At 39.6% G+C, this 16,815-nt stretch overlaps 1 protein-coding gene and 1 long non-coding RNA gene across 2 annotated transcripts in view; one reads left to right on the top strand and one right to left on the bottom strand.

The window, feature by feature from the left end:
- Positions 1-16,815, top strand: part of LOC109032386 (uncharacterized) — a 184,376-nt gene that overhangs the window by 74,411 nt on the left and 93,150 nt on the right. The window lies entirely within an intron of this gene.
- Positions 9,784-15,025, bottom strand: LOC140224161 (uncharacterized). Its single transcript, XR_011899413.1, has 3 exons — positions 14,175-15,025; positions 12,342-12,505; positions 9,784-10,446 (listed from the first exon to the last, which is right to left on the bottom strand). It is a non-coding gene; the product is annotated as an uncharacterized lncRNA (long non-coding RNA).

The following is a 16,815-nucleotide window of genomic DNA, read 5'->3' as shown; positions in this document are numbered from 1 at the left end:
GCAGTTACTTCAGCAATGTCAAGATGTAAACCTAACTGCTATTGCGGTTAATTCAGCGTTTCCTGAGTTGTCACACACTTTTTTACAACCAGAATACTGCCGTGCTAAGGAAATACGCCCTATGAACTCTCAGGCGTTGCAAAATTTTCTTTGATAAAACACACGATATACTTATTAATCTTTTTCTTCCAATTTTTCAGACAATTTTGTTCGTATTTTGATCTGAAGTTCCTGAAAATTTCAAGGAAAATACTTCATATCTTTCCTCAAAAATAAACATTTTATTGAAGGAAATTTGGCAACACTCGAAGGTTCATACGGCGTTCTTCCTCGTCACGGCAGAATATTAAATCAGCATCACTTTTTTCTCAGTATAGAGCATCATTGAAAATTCAGTGGAAAAGGCAGCGTAAAGAGAGAGAGGGTAAAAACAAGCCGTAAAGATGAGGCCGGGCAACAGAATGCAGCGCCGACACGGATGATGCAGTAACTGAGTCCTCTGGGCCAGCACAAAAGTGGGGTAAATTAATTTCGGTGACCGTTGTGAGGGTGTTAATCGTGCGTGTGATGCTTCCCCTCTGGGCATATTTTGTTTACTCCTCTGGGAATTTTTGCAAGGGATTAAAGAAATTAGTTCGCTGAGTAGCGCCCCTCTCCAGCCTGTAAGTGGTTGTAATACACTTGCCACATGCTTTTGGGATGTTTGCGGACGGAGTTGTCTGATGGTCAGGCAAATTGGGTTGTCGCTTTTTTATACATTTAATAGGAATTCGCTGATTCTTGATGGTTGAAACTTTCCTGAATTGTACCCAGGCCGGATTTACTTACTTGCCGCCCATGGGCCGCCTGTATTTTGCCGCCCTTTTCTCATTCGTTTTGAAACATCAATAAAAGCCATCAAGTAAACGTGCCGGAGGGGGAGAGGCGTATTAGACGCGTTTACTCGTGTTGGTCACATTTCTTGTGAGAGCCCTGTCAACACTACTAGCAAAGATTCACGGAACTTGGCGCGAAAGTTAAGCTCCGCAAACCTATCTCTGTATGGACAAGGCCCTCCATTTATAAGAAATGAACCAAAAAATTATGAAAGAACAAACATAAATGTGGTTTAATAATTTTAACTTCCTCCGCCGCGCCGCGCTGGCCTCTCTGTGTTTGGCGCAATGCGTGAAGTATTCCTACAGTCTTACATGCGCTATGCGTTTCGGGCCGACCGCTGCTGCACGCACTGCACTGTGTTTGACGCAATGCGTGAAGTATTCATGCAGTCTTGTAGGCGCTATGCGTTTCACGCTGCCCGCTGCTGACCGCAGCGACCGCACTGTCTTTGGCGCAATGCGTGAAGTATTCATGCAGTCTTGTAGGCGCTAATATGTGTTACGTGCCGACCGCCGCGCCGAGGGTTTCTCCTTTTCATCTCCTGCGCCGCGCCGTTCCAGGCCAAATTCCGTGTTCGGTTTCGCTCTTAGTCTTAACACGACTAATTAAAGGTGCTGTCTATTGTATCACAGAAGGACGACAAAATTAGAGATAAACTCTAAGGAAATGAGAGATTTTGTCACCTTTTCTCGTTAGTAATTTTTTTGTCTGAATCTGCTTTTTCTTTATGGCTACATTTAAAAAAATCGCAAAAAATACCGCCCCCTAAATTTGCCGCCATGGACCGCGGCCCATGTGGCCACCCCCTTAATCCGGCCCTGATTGTACCCATACAGTTCGCCCGAGGATTTTCGTTGAAAAAAGGGCTTTTTCTCTCCTTTTAATTTTGTATATTCTCTTCAAGGTGAATCATAATTTTATACGGCGTCGTCGATCAGATTTTTTTCCCAAAAACGATATCGCATTCATTTCTCTGAATTTTGCCAATTTTTTTGTATAGAACGATTCTTTAAGCTCTTGCTCAGGGGCTTTTGTTCTTTTTTTGGCTAACAATTCAAAATCTGCCAAAATATTTTACTTGATCGATGCTATGTATGATGTATGATTACACGCCAGAAACAACGACAAGTCACCTCAAGGACGACAAAAACATGTCAAATTCTCTTCAATTTGAAGCAACCTCTTTCTTACAGCAAAATTTACCAAATTTTCTTGATAAAAGAGACTATTTTATCTTTCCGGTAGATCTTACATACAATTCCGTAAAAAAAATCCCCACCTTTTCATTAAAATTGACAAGAATCTCTACCAAAATTTTGACAAGTGATCAAAATTTCGGAACGAACAGTCTGTAAATATCGCCATGTAACTACTCCGAGGCTAAAAGTTTCCCAGAATCGTTGGAAAATAATAAAAACTCCATCCTAGACGAATACTTTCCCTATCCATGGTGAAGCTATCAAAGTCACGGAGTGCTCTGGGATCACTCTTGCGTCAATTGCAAAATCTTGCCACACAACCGCGCATGTCTTCTCAGAACTTCCATCTTGCCATCAACACTTATGTATACCTCGTTCAGCGTTGACGCACTCAAGAGAAAACATTTACAAATGTTCTCATGGACGTAATGTAGGCAAATTTTACGCGAAGGCAACGCGGATCAGGTCTCGCCGCGCCGTCTCCAATCAAAAGATTTTCGTCAACAAAGGAGATAGTTGAATAATCAGTCGCTCGCACGTTTCCAGCGACTCGAAGCTGGGTAGTGATGAAAGAGAAATAATTAATTCGTAAACGTAAATTTGTTGGTTGGCTCGAGCTTGTTGTCACAGCGAGTGGAAATACCCACACTCGAACTGTTAATGTCATTCCGGTCGTCACTTTAAAAACCGCCATGCTGCAAAAGTGCGAACCACATACGGACGTATTTATGCTTAAAGGAGCTATGTTACATACAAATCCTATTCACATAGTTCCGTTCCCTCCCCAAAGGGTAAAATTACCAAAAATTCAGGGTTCTATTTGATCCCAGTTTTTTCTTGGTAAAATTACCATTTATGGAATTGGTAATTTTACCGAGAAATCTCGGTAAAATTTTTGAACTTTCTTGGTAATTTTACTGGACCTTGGTAAAAATGCTAATATTTTTTATCGACTGTGGTAGAATTAGCGAGATAAAATGGCAAAGTTACCGGGAATTGATTACCAGTAAAAGTGGTATTCTTACCTGAAAAAAACAGTAAAAATACTGGTTTTTAGGTAAACTTGCCAGTCTGTCTTGGTAAAATTACCAATAATTGGTAAGAAAATGAGATGGTAAAGGTACCAATGGACCTTGGTAAAAACGCCGAGAATTTTTTTTCAGTGCGGAGTAGCGAAGAGAGCAGTAAGTGTCAAATTCTCGAAATCGAGTTTGCTTCAAAATTCGTCTCAACTCTTTTATATGAAATCACTGAAATAGCTAAAACAGCTAAATTCATCTTAATTTTATCAAAACGAGTACCTTGACTATTCCTGTGAAGTTAAGTCCACTTTTCAACAGAGTTAAGAAAAACCAAGTGGCATATCTGAGATTCTACTGAGACACCAATTTTCATGAGGAGGTCCCTTATCCAAGAAGATTTGTATGCCTATATGCAACCGCATACAACCAACAAAACCAATATTCATTTTAAGGAGTAATTGTTCTTGTTGGCACTGTACCAAGTCTTCGGGGGTAAAATAATACAAACAACGCAAACCACAACGAACCGAAACGACTTGTCTCCTTGCAATATCAATGTTTTTATGGCATCAGGACCCCGAATGGTGTGAGCCCCCCTGCTATAACAGAAGCTCGAGCCGCAAAAAATTTACTTTTCAACTCAAATCTATCCGCGCAAAAAGTCACCTTTGCAAGGTCAGCAGCCCAGGTCGTTGAATTTTTGCACAAGAAATACTCGCGTCTACTGGGTTCTCCGAAACATCAGAATCGACATAACGTCAGATCACGCAACGCCAAGGAAAAGAATGATGGGAATGTCACTGCCCTGCTAACTCTGATCGAAACCCTGCAGATATTCGATTTTCGGGTTACGTGGAAAATTAGACGTGCTGCAAGGTATGGTCTGGCAGCAGGGCAGGTGCGCTCCACGGATGTAATTTGAAAGCGTTGACGGTCTTAAGTGAAGGACAAAGGTGCCAAGAAAGAACCCGCGTCAACTTTTGAGCAAGTTTTGTTTCACCAGCCTCCGGGAGAGGGCGCGAGGAGTTGGGCAAACATCCACGTGCAAATACACATAATGTGAACCAAGGCTGCCGAATTTGCATTACTTAAATTTTGCACTCAGTTGGAGAAATCTTCCCGAGACGAATCTGAAAGATTGATGAGTGCGTGCAATTTTGGAAGCATTTCAGCATTAAACATTTTCAGAGAGCAACTGAATTTTCAAACCGAAAATACTCACTATTAAATTAGTATTAATAAAAATAAATAAATAAATAAATAAATAAATAAAACTTGACAAAGGTTCAACTTAAGAAGTAAATTTGGGTGTATTTATGATGAAATCTATACAAATTAATTACATCAAAAGGAGCCCCGTGCATAGGATTTGCAAGATTTATAGCTCCTTTTAATTTAATTCATTTTTACATACTTACTTCCTCTTAATACGATTAACGTATAAAATACGTCAGCATAAACACGTCGAACTTTGATGACAGACATTTGGCCAAAAATACATTGAGGAAACGAATCATTTATTCGCAAATTCTTCGTACTAAACATCTGGTGTATCTAACACACCAAAAAAAAAGTGTCATCCAGATCAAATACGTCACGATCCGACTTTTGGACTGTAATGTTATTTACCCATATTGACTGATATCGTTTAATGTCGAGACTCGTTACCAGAATGGGTTCAAATGCACGAGGAAGTAAAAATAATAGTGTTAACCAAATATTCTTGATAACATGGCCGCCCAAGGAATGTGGTTGGGAAATTTATCTTTTTCATCCACTCTACTAGATTTGAAGTCAACTTCATCGGGATACTAACCAAATGGACTCTATTTCATGGTTAGCGCCATCAGAAATCTAGATCAATTCACTACGTTTCTTGGTCAGAGATCAACTGTCAATAAAAGTAAACACATGGTTTCTCCTTCATGAAAAACTCATCATTCTGGTATATTGCTCCATATACTTTATTCCAAGCAGGAAGTCAATGTCATAAACGGAAATTCAGAGTTTTGTTTATGGATTGAAGACACCGACCAGACACCGAACTAGGTACTACTGATCAGGCATAGATAGATAAAGCCACTAGTTGTTTTTTTTTTTCTTAGCATCAATTTATTAATCTTGGCAACCCAGGGGAACGAGGTGCGAACTTGAGTTTAAATGCACGCGTTCGCGTTCCGAAGTGCGAAGACTAGTGGGACAAGAAGGAGACAGCACAAACACAAATAATGATAAACAGACGCTTGCCTAAATTTCTTTTCTTTCAACGCACGGTAAAGGGAGGAAGGAACGAAAGAAGGAGTTTCGGGAGAGGAAGAGCGGGTGACATCTCTATGCTCACTCTGTTTTTTTTATGTCCGTGAAAGACAGAGGAGACCTCGCTTAATGGAGGCACTGACAACGTTGAGTCACTCTCAAAGAGGAGGATAAGTCAATTCTGTCTGAACTCTCCACCATTTTCAAAAGAAAATTTTGACTAATGCATTGACAAATTTTGAAGGTGAAAAAAAATTGATAATATCTATGAAAGTTACTAAGAAATCCGAGGCTTCTTTTTTATTTCGTAAGCGTGTCACACAAAATACAGTGCAGTGGACAGAATGGTGCACTACAAAGGACATCATACATCTGCAGATTCATTTTTCCTCTTAAAATTGGAAGGGTAGTTTTTCAGACGTTTTCCATCAAGCGACTTGCCAATACAAAAGTGTATTTTCACTTAAACTTTTCTATAAATTTAAATATAATACAACGATATTCACGCTGCACAAGACGTGAGATCCTGAGGACAGATCTTGTAATGTAGAACGGCGAAATCAAAAAATATTCGGATTGAGAATCTGAAAACCATGCTCCACTGATTAGATTCTAATCCTCTCAATTCGCCGTCACATGGATAACTAATTGAAAAAAGCTGTTGAGAACTTGGAAAACTCCCGAGGGAATCCAGAATCCGTGTATACCGTTGCACAATCTGTTGCCGTGCTGAACGCTAAAAATAATTTGTTTCGAGAGCACCCTCGTGCTGGTACACGACAATCTAGTTAAGAGATGTAGATAGAGGGTTATTCACCAATTACATAACGCGATTTTGCCGATTTCATGACACCCACACACTCGCTATTACATAGTTAATCCTAGTAAGAACACGAAAAGCAATAACGCCTTCAAGTTTTAAGGTATGCAACGCGGACATCCACTAAGCACGAATAGTCGCATCACGGCGCCGTAATCACTTCTTTCAGATCTACTCACTGTGGCCGCGGCTATTTTGTGTTTCCATACTTCGTCAATTTTACGAAATGGTTTCGGTTATCTTACAACACCTATTTCTCAACTTTCACTTCCTTTCTTTAATGTTCTCTGTCTGTTTTCTGCGAAAACCACTCTTTTTAATGCGAGCGCATAACGCTGGACAACACACCCCCAAAATGATGACACTAAATATCTCCCTACGCTCTTTCCTTCTGATTCTTGCCCTACAGTATCACTGTGTCACAAATCAAGTAGTCTCATTGCAGAATTTACTATACGTCTGGTGCACTGAAAAAAAGGAATCTTAAATTTGCCCCCCAGAGGCATTTTTTCTCGAATCAAGAATTTTGCTGCTTAATATAAACTAAATTTTTGCTTAACCTGAGCACTTTTATCTTCACCAGGAAAAAAAAACACATTGGATCTAGAGTCCAGGCTCTTGAAAACATTGACAAGAAAAATGACTCTTGATTCAATCAGATTTAAGCTTAAATAAAAAAAAATCCGCTCAAATTAAGAGGCTTGGTTCTTGATTTAAGCTAGATTCTGATTGAATCAAGATTACTTTTTCTTGTCGATGTTTTTAAGAGTCTGGACTCTAGATCGAATGTGTTTTTTTTCCAGTGTTGTTTCAAGAAAAATTCGGCTAGAATCAAGATAAAAATTCTTGGCGGCAAATTCAAGAATCACCATGCTTGAGTCAAGCACATTTTTCTTCAGCATAAAATTTGCCATCTTTTTTTCCACTGTAATTCATCTTTTTTCGCTGTGCAACAACCTGTGCTCCTGGAAGATTGGCAACTTGGGTGAACACCATTTAAATTCGTCAATTGTTCCGGGCAGTAGCGGGAGCTCGCGGAGGGCGTGCTTTTTATTAACTCGCCGAAGTGGAGCCGCGAAGCCTTTAAGAGCCTATCAGGCAGCAAAAAAGGATCTTCGATGGGGTATTTCCCCGGGGACGCGCTTCCCACCGCCACACCGTTTTCGGGGCCGGCTCCGCAACATCTGTAGCGAGGGATCGGCGGGCGGGTAGCGCAGCAGCTCGGCCAAGCGACAGTTTTACATAATTGATAATCAAATAGAGCCGTTGAGTGGTTCCGAGGCAGCTTCGCTCGGAAATAACTTCCTTTTGGATCAATAGGAGCTCACTTTGAATCCACTCCGGAATTATTCTTGACACGATCAGACTTTCGGTTGTTTCGACAGATTTCTTGCTGTCCCAAAAATGAATTTTGATAGTCCCAACAAGTTTTCTCGTTGAATTACCGACTAAGGAATGCTTTAGGGTTTTTCCTTAATCACGTAACGCTCGGGGGGGGGGGGGGGCTAGGAGAGCGCTACGCCACATGTGCCACATTTTGTCTTACATGTTAAAGGATAGGGACAAAAACGCTATGTGATAAAAGCGTTACGAGGAGGAGGGGGGTCAAAAATGCCGAAGAAGTGCGTTATGTAATTTGGGGGCGGGCCCTTTGCGAGAAATATGAGTTTTGTTTTCCTTCTCTCAATCCAACCCAACGCAATTTGTCATGTTCTGAATCCTTGTGGGGCCTTCATCTCCCCTCCCCAGGGGATTTTTCAAGGCCCCCTAGAAAATTTGCGATCTCAAAAGCCGGTCGATACCAGTGACCCCCCATGTTATTTACTCTCCTCCTAAGGGGCATATTGGCTCTTGCCACCTCTTCAAGCTACTGAATTATTCCAGATACGCTCATGAGTGGGTCCAAATAACTCGCAAGTTTCTTTTAAAATCTCCTAGGACGTGTGCTTGCTGTTTCAAGCTCCCTTGACAGTCCTCGCAGAGAAATCTTCGCGTAAAGAAATCCTATTTGTGCCTTTTATCCTCAACTGAAGTTCCAATAACGGACACGCGAGTGACGAGGGCAGCACCGGTCTGAATAATCCTAACGCCATTGCCATATAGGAGAGAAAACCAGAACTTTTCACGTCTCCGTACAAGTAGTTCCGAGTTTTTTGCCCTGGAAGGCAACCTCATGGAAATCTGACAAGTGAACCACGCATGTTTGGGGGGGTTTTTGTCTCGAGGTGTGAACTACTGGCGGGGGGTCTATTCTTCCTCGCTCGGGAATGCAGGTACCGAAGGAGAGGGGAGTGGAGCCGCGGAATCGCGACCCACTCAGATATTCATAGCAAATCACATTTTTTCAATGTTCTCGCGCGTTTTTGCTCGCCCAAGTCGTGTTTACACATCTACGAACGATGCGTACATTCGAAATGTGTTTCACCACGGGTTTCCAAACTCTGACCTCTGCTACACTGCCACAGGAATGGTGCTCTTAGTTTTGCGTACAAATGGACGTTAAAAATTAAAATGGATACTGTTGATTAATCCACTCAACTTCAACTTATAAAGTTATACGTGTTACGCCCCCTTACCGTTTCGAAGTCCAACCCAATGAAGCGCTTCGCGCCTCAGACCTTATACAATATGCGGTACTCATAAACTAAATATTAAAAAATCATATATGATTTTTTAATATTTAGTTTCTGCGACATCGATGGAATTCTCTATCGGAGCTTATTCATTATTCAGTAGAGGTTAACCCCCCAAAAATATTAAGACCACGGAATACAATGAAAAACGCAAATCCGTAAATTCTGGTTCGTTTCATTTTTTCTTTCCCTTTAAGTATCCATCTCTATTATAAACATAGTCTAGTCACTGGCAGTGTGGATCATATTCTTTCATAATTTCAGCTGCAAATTAAAAAAAATTAAAACATAACAATGTATCATATAAGGAGCCATCCACCTACCATTAGGGCACTAATACCACACACAGAATATCTATTAACCAGGACGTAAAACGATGTTACAAATAGTTTCCGCCGACGTCAATTCAGCGTGAGATATGACTAAAATTTCACCAAACTCTTTCCCTCTTTATTAATCTAACACACGCGCTCCAAAATTTCCCTGACAAATTTTTTCCGGAACTCGAAATGTTGAGATGCAATCTGCCTGATGACATAAATGCTTTAAAAGATTTCTCTTGGCTGTGATTTTCAGCAATTACCTTTTTTGTCTTTTGACGTGTTGTCCTCGAACGTGCGTCCATCAGATTTTTTATTCTCTCAGATGAGCTACCTCATTTTAATAGTTTTCATTTTCGGTAAGATTTGTTGAAAAAATGGCGTCGAGGTTCGCGGTCGGTTAGCGGTTCTTTCAAACTTTGGCGGGAATTTTCGAAAATGTGAGAATTTCTTGTTGTTGTTCGTGTTAAAGTGTCTTTGGCTTAATAAAGATTTGAACTAGGATTAAACCTTGGCCTATCCGAAACTTTCAGATTTTGTAGACTTCTCTCTTTAAATTATGTGATTAATAACCTAAACTTTTCCCTTTGTAACCATGAGTACCATGGTGAAGGGGGTGCAGGGGGCACAGAAATCAAAAACTCTGTACTATAATTCGAATACGGAAGGACCTTTTATTGTTCATTTGGCAAAAAAATTTTCAAATGATAGTGGTAACATCCCCCACATCCATCCAGCAAACATTAGCAGAATTCTTAAAAAGAACAGTGTACATGGTGTGGACTACATTGCAAGATTAGGTAGAAATATTGTTCAAGTGGTCTTTGACACATTTCTAGATGCTAACAGTTTTATAGCTAATTTCCCTTCTGATCTGGGTGAAAAGTACAGATGTTTCATCCCGCAATATAAAGTTATAAAGAAAGGTGTAATCAGAGATGTGCCAATAGAATACTCAGAGGAGGAAATCCTCAGTTTATTGGTTTCTGATGCAGAAATTTTCGAAGTTAAAAGACTTTCAAAATATGACGCGGTATCTAAATCCTCTTATCCTCTAAAAACAGTAGTAATCTCCTTCCTCACATCAAAATTGCCTGAGTTTATTAAACTCGAATACTATCGAATGAGAGTGGATCTTTATTTAAAACCAGTGATACAGTGCTACAATTGTTTCCGCTTCGGACATCTAAAAAAATTTTGCAGAAGCAAAAGAAAATGCCAAAAATGCGACAATGCTTTCCATCAGGGTGAGGATTGTGCAACATCAGTGCTCAAGTGTGTCAATTGTGAGAAGGCTCATCTCCCGACATCAGATTCCTGTGAATCAAAAATATTTCAATTTAAGGTAAACTGCATTATGGCAGAAAATAATATGAGCTATGTGGAAGCAAAGAAAAAAGTTAACTCCTTCAGCGAGGCTTATTTTCTTAAATTTGCCTTTAACAAACGTAGACCGCAACAAAAGCGTTCAGTCAATGAAAGGCTGGAGGCTAACAAAAGTTTTCCTGTGAACCAGTTTTCCATCTTGGAAAAAGAGAACGAGGCTATCCCTAACCCAGTTGAAGAGCAAATGGAGTTAGAAACCAATGAGGATGGTAGTCCTACTTTTGCCTCTGTGGCAAAATTAGACAAAACAAATTTAAAATCTATTAAACGGAAGCAACCAGCGCAGAATAAGGAAGATTTCCCGTCGGATTTATGGATACAACAAAATATCCAAATTTCTCCCTCACCTTCTCCTGATGTTCCCTCCCCACCATTATCACCGGTATTGCTGTCTAAAAAACTAAAACCCACCTTATCTAGTCCTTCCCTGTCCATTCCTGAAGGTAAGAGTGAACAACTTTGCCCTTCGAATACACGGTCCCATTTTTCCGAACCAAATGAAAAATTGAATGAAGTGGTATCTTCTTTGGAAGTGTCTAATCAATTGTCTCAAGACCTTTTTGTTGATACTCAAAATAGCGAAAATAGTGATGTACGCTCTGAGTCCCAGTTTGTGCATTCACCCATAGCGTTTCAAGAGGACAATAGTCCTCAACCATCTTAACTCTTTCCCCAACAGAGAATATGAACATTAATCTAATTCAATGGAATATCCATAGTGTCAATGCAAATAAGACTGATTTGCTTAATGTATTATCAGTAAATGATTGTGATGTACTGCTACTGAATGAAACATGGCTTAAACGTTCCTTCTCGTTTAAACTGAAAAATTATGTATCCATTAGACAAGATAGATATGATTCGTATGGCGGTCTTTTGACGGCTGTCAATGTCAACTATAAACCTACACTCTATAATAATCTTTCATATTCACCAATAGTTGAGGATGATTTAGAAATACTAACAATTTCTATCTCTCCATTTTCCGATCCTTCATACAAAATTTTTATAGTAAATGTCTATGCAAATCCTACATATGCCGGTGATTTTGCTCCCTTAGTCACCGTTCTTGAAAATCTCCGTGGGGAAAAAATTGTGATGGCAGGTGATTTTAACTGCAGGCATACCCTCTGGGGGTATGACCATTCTAACAACAAAGGAGCTCTCCTTTTGGATATTGCTAATGAATTTGATTTGATCTTATCAAACACTCAAGACCTCACTAATACTAGAGTAGTTTATGACACTCATAGCATAACTGATTTGACTTGGGTTTCAAATAATCTGGTTACTTTTGTTGATTTTAAAGTTCTGAAGACCGCTACGGGGAGTGATCATTTTCCTTCTATCCTCAGAATTTGTTCTGATGATACTCAACCCCCGGTGAGAAATACGTGCTCTAGATCCAGTGTAAAATGGGAAAAGTTCACAAAAATAACTGAGAAGGCTTTCGGTGAAATTCTCCATGACCCTTCCCCCTCCTATGAAAAATGGGAAAAGATTGTTTTGCAGTCCATTCAAGATTCAACTGTTACAGTAACCAATAATACCCCTAATAAATTTGACATGTCAACTCACTTCTCATGGTGGGATGTGGATTGCCAGAAAGTAAAAAATGAACGTGATAAGGCATTCAAAGCTTTTAAAACAAATGGTTCTTATGATAATTTTATTGCTTACAAGATCGCTTGTAACAAGTTCAAACTATTCATTAAGAACCATAAACGTAAAAGTTGGCAGAAATTCTGCTCTGATATCACCCCAGAAACTCCTACTAGAGAGGTCTGGAATAAAGTAAATATGATGAAAAGATCCAAACGACCTACTTGCTCTAAGGATACTTCTTGGTGCCAAGATTATTTGTCTATGTTATCTCGTGAGGCTCCTCCATTAGAATCTCCTCCAGTTCCTCCTCCTGAAAACTCTATCCCCTTTGTCCTGGAATTTGAAGCCTTCAAGCAAGTATTGAAGGATATGAGCAACAAAACACCTGGAAGAGACAAAATTACAAAGAAATTACTTATGGTCTTACCTGCTAATGCTATTGAATATCTGTTCCTATCCTTCCAACATATTATGCAGACCTATGAGATTCCCTCCTCTTGGCAAGAGGCAGAGGTTCGCCCAATTTTAAAACCAGATAAACCTGAAGGGGACCCAAGAAGCTACAGGCCTATTGCCCTCTTATCTGTGGTTAGAAAAGTGTTTGAGAAATTGATAAAAATTCATCTCGAAGAATTTGTAGAGGTAAATAATGTTCTGTCACCTTTCCAGCATGGTTTTAGAAAGAACAGATCACTCTTTGACAACCATAGTGCCTTATGTAGCGAGATCATGAAGACCTTCTCAAAAAAAGAATACATGGCCTGTCTGTTTATTGACATCAAGGCAGCGTACGACTCAGTTAACATCTACAAATTGTACAGTATTTTATTAGAGGCTGGGGTAGCGCCGTCAATAGCCTACATTATTTACAAGTTATTCCATAAAAATGTTCTATATGTTGCTCTCTACGGGAAAGTAGTTGGCCCAGAAGTTTCTTCCATGGGTTTAGCTCAAGGATCGATTCTGAGCCCCCTGCTCTATCTAATTTATACAAAAGACATCCATAAGCATTTGACATACTGTAGAATTCTAGAGTTTGCTGATGATATTGTCCTTTTCATAAGAAGCAAAGACTTGGAATTAGCTTTTCTACAAATCCAAGCAGATATGGACGATTTGATTCCAGTACTTGATGATCTAAGCTTACAGGTCTCAATTGAAAAGTGTAAAATCCTAATCATCACAAATAATAGGAAGAAAGATTTTGGGATGCCCATCAAAATCTATGGATCTGAAATTCAAATTTTTACTTCAGTAAAATATCTAGGTCTTATTTATGATAGTAAATGGACATGGAAAGCTCATGCAATTTACATCAAGAATAAAATTGCCTCTAATACAAACTTAATAAAAATCTTGACTGGAACAAAATGGGGAGCTCATCAGCTTGTAGTTAAAAGACTCTTCCATTCCCTAATATACTCTGTAGCTAATTTTGGGATTCAATTTTATTTGAATAAATCTTCACTACAGATTATCAATGTTGCGATTAACCAAGCCTTGAGGTCAGTTTTCGGGTTGCTAAAATCTTCCCCCACAAATTCGCTATACGTTGAATTGGGCATTCTTCCACCAATCTTCAAGGCCCAGGAAACCTGCGACAGATTTATTCTGAAGACATGGAGATACGACAGCCCCCATAAGAGGCTCAATCTATCTACCCTCATTGAGCTATACAACGAATATAATATTTGGCAATCAAGAAGCCACCCACTAATAGTGGACAGGCTATTGGAGTTAACAGATATTTTACCCTTAATTTCAGACTCGTACGATCACTACTTGCAGTATTCCAACGAACTATTTAAGAATAAGATCACCTTTTTAAATCCAATTCAAGTCAAAGGACTACCAAATGCCAATTCTTTATTCATGGATTTTATTGCATCACACCCTACTGGAATTTTTCTGTACACCGATGGCAGTAAAACAGTAGAGAGTACAACAGCGGCCGTCGTATGTCCTGCCTTGGACTTGAAGAAAACTTTCCTTCTGAATAATAGGCGAACTGTTCTGAACGCAGAACTTAAAGCAATATTGGAATGTATACTTACCACGTTCGAAATTGATGCAAATGCAGGGGAACAGTTCTTCATCTGCACAGACTCTTTAAGTTCAATTAGTTTAATTACAAACAGAAATTATAAGACTGATAATCTGGAAATTCTTCAAATTAAATCTCTTCTATCCTCTAATACAACTTCCCACCACTTGGTATGGACTCCCGGGCACGAGAACATAGAAGGCAATATGCTCGCGGATGCTCAAACAAAAATTTTAGATAATGCAATAGATCTTTCAAACGAGAAAATTCACTATTCAAACTTCTCTTCTTTTATTAAAAACAACACTTTATCATCTTGGCAGGAAGACTGGGAGAGAACGACGCAAGTAAAAGGTAGAAGGCTCCTCTCCATCCAAGAACATGTCTCAAGAAAAGCATGGTTCGAAAACATCCACTTCTCGAAGAAAACAACAAATATTCTCTCACGTCTACGAATCGGTCATGGTCTATTCCCTGCACATCTTCATCGAATTAACTTGAGGCAAAACGACTTATGTGACTGTGGGGAGCACGGATCCCTGGACCACGTCGTCCTCGGTTGCTGCCTGCTCAACACTGTGGAACTTTTCTCTACGCTTATAAACCTTAGAATTCAGCTCCCAACATCAACATCTTTACTGCTCCACGAAGAATCATTTGAAGTTTACTCTGCGTTAAAAGAACACTTAATACTGAACGATATTGCTATTTGAATCAACATTTGAAACATTGAACAATACTACACTTTGTTTATTCTCTAGGGAAATGATCATCTAGTGTGTGATCCCGCCCTTCCGTAAGTGGCTGTTTATCCGCAAGGCGGAATTAGGCCAATCAACCTAAACACAACAACAACAACAACAATAAGATTTGTTCGGAAAGGATGTGGATGAGCACATAAATTTAACCCTACATCTTTTTCCATCGAGTTGGCAACCTCGCATTCCGGAACCAGTGTAGCTGGGAAGTGAGGACATGGAAATTGGACGATAATAAAATCGGTCGCGATGAAAACGAAGCTTATTTTGAGGGATCACTGGGACCAGGGCCGGGGGAGGGTGGGGGGTCGAGGGGGGGGGGGCGGGAGCCGGCGGAAACGGGGGCTCGGGGGCTAAGCCGGTTTACCGCTCGACGTCATGCAGACGTAATAACCTGCAGACGTCTCATTGTCGTCTCGCGTTTCGTTCCGACCTGCAGCGGACGCCAACTCGCCGTCCCCAGATTTCCGCCCCCGTGAGCCATGTCCGGAGCCGATTCTCCGGGTCGGACTGTTGCAAAATTTTCGCCATAGATGATTCGAATACTAGTAGAATAATGAACCAGTAGACAGTGCTAGTAAATAAGCATTGCCAGTACCAGCATCCGTGATTTCCACCTTCTTGGACACTTCTTCAAATCATCATATTCCTCACGAGGTATTAAACCACTATAATAAGCAGAATAATAATCCCTTCGCTGTCCTGTGGGAATTTTAAACAACGTATTGCAAACTTGCTACATGAAAAAAAAAAATGCTGTTTTTCCATATTTCATCAATGATTTGCGACTTTAAAGTCTTATGTCGTCATTTACCAAAACAATTGGAATGTTTATGTAACTTGATTTCAGTTCCTACACTGGAAAAATAAAACACATTGGATCTAGAGTCCAGACTCTTGAAAACATTGACAAGAAAAAAGACTCTTGATTCAATCAGATTTAAGCTTAAATCAAAAGGAAATCCGCTCAAATTGAGAGGCTTGGTTCTTGATTTAAGCTTAAATCTGATTGAATCAAGAGTATTTTTTCTTGTCGATGTTTGTAAGAGTCTGGGCTCTAGATCCAATGTGTTTTTTTTCCAGTGTAGCGTTTTGCCTTCAATGACGTCTATAGGCAAAATGTTGACACTCAGGTTCGAATAGTTGCTCACTTCCCATTTTACGCGTTAAACAGTCGGCTCATTATCAAGTATAGTGTAGAATTAGAAATATGATCATGAAAATTGTGTTTTTTTATTATTTGTCCTCTATATCTGAATATTTCATTTTAATTTGTTCCATAAAAAGAAAAAGGGTTAGTTAACGTGATGAGTTTGAAGGCTCATGAATCTAATTAAAAGACCCGCTCAAACTGAGCCATCTCTCAGAGAACCTCTCGTGGCTTAAAAGTCTGAATGACGCTCGTATACAAACATGAACTAATTCAAACCAGAGAATATTAATCATGTATGTATGTTATAAAAATATACCGCCTTTGGCGTCATTCTTTTGCGCACTTTGCAAACAGCTTGCGTATTCAAAATCTTATACTCTGATCTCTGCGGCTTAAGTTTAAAGGGTTGAAATTCCAAGGATAACGAGATGCGAATATAAAAAAGATCCCTTCCGTCCCTTTCCTCTCTACCCACTTTTCTTTGAAAAGCTGCTCTCATCTTTCGACGGAAGGGTTGCAAAGTTATTTTAGGATGCTGGAACTTTGTCATTCTCCGGCTGGCTATGGTAATGTGTATATAAATTGATACCTGATATATTTTAATGCTGAATTGATGACTTGGCGTCCAATTCTTTAATTTATTACTTCTTAATTTTTTTGGGATTTATGTATTTTTTCTTTTCTACTTATCACCTTATTATCGCGATTGATGATACTATTACGGCTGCCATTCAAACTCC

This window comes from Bemisia tabaci, chromosome 3, assembly GCF_918797505.1.
Source record: "Bemisia tabaci chromosome 3, PGI_BMITA_v3".
NCBI classification, from domain to species: Eukaryota; Metazoa; Arthropoda; class Insecta; order Hemiptera; family Aleyrodidae; genus Bemisia; species Bemisia tabaci.
Note: the sequence above shows the minus strand (reverse complement) of the source record. Positions and strands in the feature narration are given on the sequence as shown.